Source organism: Nematolebias whitei, chromosome 18, assembly GCF_014905685.2.
Source record: "Nematolebias whitei isolate Nwh7 chromosome 18, NemWhi1, whole genome shotgun sequence".
NCBI lineage: Eukaryota > Metazoa > Chordata > Actinopteri > Cyprinodontiformes > Rivulidae > Nematolebias > Nematolebias whitei.
This window is the reverse complement of record NC_056515.1, coordinates 13,819,006-13,825,278: the sequence shown is the minus strand read 5'-3', so window position 1 is coordinate 13,825,278 and position 6,273 is coordinate 13,819,006. Positions and strand designations below refer to the sequence as shown.

The 6,273-nt window shown below is 38.5% G+C and overlaps 1 long non-coding RNA gene across 1 annotated transcript in view; it reads right to left on the bottom strand.

Moving 5' to 3' along the window:
• Positions 1–1,149: 1,149 nt before the first annotated feature.
• The window catches only part of LOC119424885, a 6,955-nt gene continuing 1,831 nt past the window's right edge, over positions 1,150–6,273 (bottom strand). Inside the window, exons 2-3 of the long non-coding RNA XR_005187538.1 lie at positions 4,903–5,081; positions 1,150–1,682 (exon numbers count right to left, since the gene is read on the bottom strand). This is a non-coding gene — a long non-coding RNA (uncharacterized LOC119424885). The remainder of the gene's footprint in view (positions 1,683–4,902; positions 5,082–6,273) is intronic.

Here is a 6,273-nt window from a genome sequence, read left to right as displayed (position 1 = left end):
AGCAGAAACTGCTGATTTTACCTTCAACTGAGAGGCAGGGGAATAGTTTAGAGGTTTTGGTTTGATGAAGCTTCATGGATTTGAACAAAGACTTTTATTAATGTAGGTTTTACCGATGAAGAGCTTTAAAAAGTATCCTCATCAGGTCAGACAGAAACAGTGATCTGCATAAAGCTCTCTTATGACTGTTCTTTACATGGTCTTCTGTTTCATCTTTCATTTAACCAGCTCTTATTGAAGACAAACACATTTCTCTACTGGGCTGTATCTGGACTGTGTTCAACGTTCACTTCATTAAAGACAGTTCCAACACAGAGTTCAACACAAAGTCACTTTATTGGTTCAGAGGCAGGTGGATAAAACTGACTGTGGGGACTCTTTTTCATCAGGTTTGAAAGTAGATGTCGGGAGTTGCTGAAGAGAGGAAGCAACAGAAGGTAAAAGGTTCCCAAATTACATTGCCCAGGTTTATGATGAACCAGTGATCCAAGAGAGGCAGCGCCAGCCAAGCCAAACATCAAAAGGTAAACGTTTAATTCAAAATTATTGAGAGAGAGAGAGAGAGAGAGAGAGAGAGAGAGAGAGAGAGAGACAGACAGAGACAGAGAGAGAGAGAGAGAGAGAGAGAGAGAGAATTAAAAAAAACACCACTTAACTAGTGCTAGCAATCTGAAAGGTTTGCAACGTTCCCCCAGTTTATCTGGGAAAAGTCACATGTTGGACTTTAAACTCCCTCCACATGAACCAGATGTTGATTACTGGAGCTCAGGGGAAGTGGTTCAGCTCAGGCTGTTGCTCCAGATGAGGCACAGATCTGTTGGTTTCTCCACTGTGAGGTTGAACACATTCTCGTGTTCTTCAGACTGAATCATGAATCACAATGATAAACTCCTGTTGAACCTTTTCAGCCAGTCTTTCTTTTACTCATCACCGCTAACACTGCTCCGTATGGACAAGATGTTTGGACAGGAAAAACTTGCCGCGCTCTGATTTTTCCCTTCTTTTAATATAAACTCCAGGACGCTTACAGTGAAGAAATGGAACAAAATAAACAAGAAATCTTGTTTAAGACGTTAGTACACTTTGATTATTCAAAGGACGGTTTGATGGTGAGTTCTGTATGAGCACGTTTAGTACTGGGAAGGTCCGATCACGTCATTGCTGGCGCTGAAAACACGCTCCTACCTCTCACAGACATCTAGACTCCTTGACTACAAGTGACTGAATCAGCTTCTGAAGTTTGTCCAGGCTTTTCTCATCCACACAGATATCCTTTAAAAGAATGTGTCTCCTAAAACACTAAAACTTCTGACTCGGCCAGTTCTTGACTCTGTTGTGTCTTTATGGACCGTTTGGTTCAGCAGAGGTGTGCCATTAATAACTCGTCCATTAATCTCCTTGCCCTTGTCTCTGTAGGTTAGTTGCAGCTGATCGTCAGTGTTCATGCAGTAAAGGTTCATCACCACTTGGCCTCTGTAGACTTTTCCTACCCAACCTTTGTGAACTCAGAGTCCTCATTTCTGCAGATGAGAGGGGAGGTTCCCCTAGGGGACTGGACCTTTCCGATTTCCTCAAGGGCGCTGGCCAGGGAGTCCAGGTCCCCAGAGTCCTGGTGCTGGGCTTCCCACAAACTCAGAATCACAGAGGATGGGCTCTCCTGACATGCAAAGTAGCACAAGTTCCTAGAGGCCAGGAAAACAAAATATGTTAGCAAAAAAGTCAGGCTGCATGAGAATGATTAACAAAAGAGAGGACATGAGGTGAGATGGATGAACTCATCATTATTACAAACAAAACCCAACAAAGTTAGATCAGGTCCTCTGGACTGTTTCTTTTTGTTGAAATGTTTTGTCTTTCATCCAAAAGACTTCATCAGTCTGAGGAGCCACAACAAACTCAGTCTTATAAATAGCACCCTCACATAGTGGAGACTATAAGACTGAGGTTGTTGTGGCTCCTCAGACCAACGAAGTCTTTTGGATGAAAGACACAACGTTTCATCAAAAATAATCCATCCAGAGGACCTGATTTAACTTTGTTGGATTTTCTACCTGGATTATTAAGTGTAACTCAGGATCCAAAGCAAATTATTTTTCAAGAGGTAATCATATGAATTCTTATTTACACCTTTAACATTTTGAAAAGAGAAAAGAAAGCCTGATATCCAGATGTTCAGTCTCTGAAGTGCAGGGCAGAGACACGGCGATGCTCGTTGTGTGAATGTTCATGAAGCATTCACTCTACTGTGATCCTTTTTTCCTTCAGTACGTTTTTCAGCATCTTTCTCATTCCACAATTTTTGTGCTATTTCAACAAAGCATAAATCAAAACGTTTAGCTCTTTCTGGAGAAGGGTGCTCTGACTTGGTATTGGTGCAACTTTAGCTTTTTGAAATATTTTGCCTTTTCTGCCACTTTTTTTTCTCATAGAAAATGACTTGAGCTCATTTTATATCCTTCACATCTTTAGATGTGTATACAACCTTTTACTGCTCCTTTCACATTTTGTTCTGCTTCAGCTTCTTTCAGCTTCCTTGTGCAATTTTTTTCAGCTACTTTCAGCTAATATTAGCTGTTTTTTCAGCTGTTTTGTGCTTCTTTCAGATTCTTTCTGCTAACTATAACATTTTTTCTACTTGTTTTTACTTCTTTCTGCAAATTTAAGCTTGTTATGCTTCTTTCATCTTATTTATGCAAGTTTCAGTTTTTTCCTGCTATTTCAGCTACTACAGTATTTAACTGTTTTAATGCCAATTTTTGCTTTTTCGGCTAATTCCACATCTTGTTACTCATTTCAACTTTTTCAGCCTAATTCAGCAAAAATGTGCTCTCACCACTTCCTTCTGGTCATTTAAATTTCTTTCTGCTTTTTTAGCTGCTTTTGTGAGTGCTAATTTCAGCTTTTTCAGATAATATCCATCCTTGGTGCTCATTTCTGCTTCTTTAAACCTAATTGGGCAAACATGTGTTCTCTCTGCTTTCTACTGCTAATTTAAACGTGTTCTACCTTTTCAACTACCTATTTAGCATTTTTTTTTTGGCAATTTCAGCTGTTTTCAAGGTCAAAGTCAAAGTTTCTTTATTTGTCATATGCACCACATGTGGTACAATGTGGTGGAACAAAATTGTGTACACAGGGTCCCAGTTACACTCAACAAAAGTATAAAATGTAAAAAGAAAAACAGTAATAAGATCAAAGATACATTTTCTGATAAATTAAATTTTTTGTGGTAATAGCTGCAACTTTCAGCTAATTTCTTTATGCTAATTTCAGCTTGTCATGTTTCTTTCAACTTATTCATGCTAGTTTAAGTTATTTCAGCTACTATTTAACTGTCATTATGATAATTTTAGCCTTTTCAGTGGATTTCACATTTCAGCCCTTTCTGCTTCCTTCTGTTAGTTTAAGCTTATTTCTGCCTTTCACTTACTTTTCAGCCTTTTTTTTTTGCTAATTTCAGCTTTTGTAAGCTACTTTCCTATTTTTTTTAAATTTCTGCTTATTCAAACCAATTTCAGCAAATATGTGTTGTTTCGGCTTTCTTCTGCTAATTTAGGATTGTTCTTCTATTCAGCTCAGCATGCCTTTTTCCTTTTAGCTAATTTCAGCTGTTTCTCAGCAAGTTCACTTTCACATTCATTTTTTGCAGGAAATGCAGTTTCTCTAGTTTGATTTAAATGGGATCAGAACTGAACTGACGATCTGGCTAAAGTACAGTCTGACTTGATAACACTAAAAAAACAAACAAACAACAACAACAACAACAACAACAACAACAACAACAACAACAATAATAATAATTATACAGGTTTGTTTTAATCCATAAAACTACATGTGAACTAGTATTACTAACAGTTTCTGTTGTTTCAAAATTAACAATTTTGGTTGTTTTTTTAAACCTTTGCAGCTGTAAAAACATCTGTCCAAGAGAGGGCACTATTTCCTTTCAATGACAATTTTCCTCTTTTTCTATTTCTTCCCCTCCACCTCCTCTGTATCATGATGTGCCCACACACTCTGAGAAATAATTACAGAAATCAGCTCAAGTAGGTGAGACACTCATTACATGCTTTTTGGTGTGCTTGAAAAACTTTTATATACACACATATATATATATATATATATATATAATCTTTTTTTTCAGTCACCGTTGTTTGTGCTCAGATCAACATTCTTTCATCTCATAGTTTCCTGCTTTTCCTCCTGGGTTTCTGCAGCAACCAAGACACAAAGCCTCGTTCTCCTCCGTGGTGCATGCGAGCTGCCTGCACAGCTCCTCGAGTTATCGTGTTTAGACGCACTTGATTATTGACTTCTCTTCTGAAGCACAAACAGATACACCCCATCTTGGAACAATTAAAATCCTCCCACGCCTTCACAAACACCTGGCACGAGCTCTGTAACGTTTAGCTGGGGTTGAAAGATGGAGCGCACATATAGATGCTGCTAATGAGAAAAGCCAACATAAACACATTTTCATCGCCTGAGGCTGAGCTGTCAGCAGTCAGAGACCTTCCCTCACATGTCTGCAACATGCCACATCTGCTCTGTAACATGTAGTATTCAGATTGTGCTACAGCTGGCTGTAGCAGCCCCGCCCAAACTGCCTTCAGTGTGCATGTGTTTTGGATCTATAATGAAATCAGGAGTGTGGAGTGTAACTGAAGGCTGCTTGGTGATGAAAGATATGAACCGACACACTGCCTAACTTCCAGATTGAAAGTGGCATTCAAAATGGGGAACACTGTTTAAATTTATGAGGGGACATGCATGCTGTAGTCTGGCGTTGCAGGCCTTGTTCTAATATTTACAGCAAAACGTGCCGGCTTGTTCACTCAGGGATGACTCAGCAGAATGGTACCTGGAGGGAGAGAGAGGATGAGATGTAGTAATAACTCAAACCTGTCTATGTGAAGCTTTTGGGCCAAGAGCTGCCAGTCCTTCCCTTTGGAGTTTGGGGAATCGAAGGTGGCGGTGATCCGCTGACGGATGGACGGGGGGATTTTAAAGGCCCTCGACCCCGTCTGAGAGGTGATGGTACAGTCAGACTGGGAGAAAAAAGGGACCACTCCCTTTTCATTCTGGTGGTGAGACAAAGAGAGAGACAGTGAGAGGGAGAGGCATCTGGATCATCTTAAATAAATAAGTAAAAAAAATACTTAGTTTTAAAACATAGCAATCCTCAAACTAATGCGTTTAGCCCACCAGTATTCATACCACAATTTTAAACTAAGATCATTTTCTTTTTAGAATCAACAGAGAAATAAAGCATTCATTCAACCTTTGTTTAGACAAGTTTAATCCCACTGAGCCTCGGGGACTCATTTACAAGAGAGACCTGAATTTATGGTAAAACACTGAAAATAACTTTGGTGATGAAAAGATAAAATGTAGTATGACAACTTGTCAAGCAATTTGTTAGTGCTTAGAGCAGTGGTTCTCAAAGTGGCATCCCCAGACCCCCAGGGGTCCACGAGCCTGTGCTTAGGGGTCCGCTAAAACAAACCAAGAGTTTTTCTTCTTTTTTTTTAACAAGCATGTACATGTTTAACAAGCCATTAAAATACACCAAAATGCAGGAAATCACATCTACTTTATTCAAAATGTTCTGGGGGAGAACCCCGCTCCCCAGCCTGCTCACTATTTGCATTTTGGCATCAAAGGGTTTACAAATGAAGTCTGTTACTTGGTCTGACTACTGCTGTTATAATTTTGTTTAGTTTTATGTAAAGAGTTTTCTGTAATAATTTGAAGAAGTGACAATACATTTATTATGTTTATTATGTGAATAGGTAAAGTTTTAGTGTTTTTTTTATACTGTTTATTTTCTCAAAACTGTAATTTTTGGAAGTTGTAATTAAATTTTTCGTTAATTGAGTGTGTCTTGAATAAAAAATACCCCGTGTTCAAAAGTATAAGAATTGTATTAACACTATTAAACAACAGGTTTTAAGTATTTATGTTACACAAATATTCCCATTGCATTAAAGAGACAAATTGAAGAAAATTATTTAATAAACATGAGGGTTATGAGGAGGTCCCTGAACCCAAAAAGTTTGAGAACTCCTGATCTAGAGAAATAAAGCATCGATGGTAAAACCTTGAAAATAACTTTGGTAATGAAGAGATAAAACATAGTATGACAACTTGTCAAGCAATTTGTTAGTGCTTAGCGCATGTGATGGGGACGCCCTTTAGTGACTACCACACCAAATTTTAGCTCAAAATCTGTAAAATTGAAAGGGTTATAGCAATTTTAGTGTTTACTAAGGT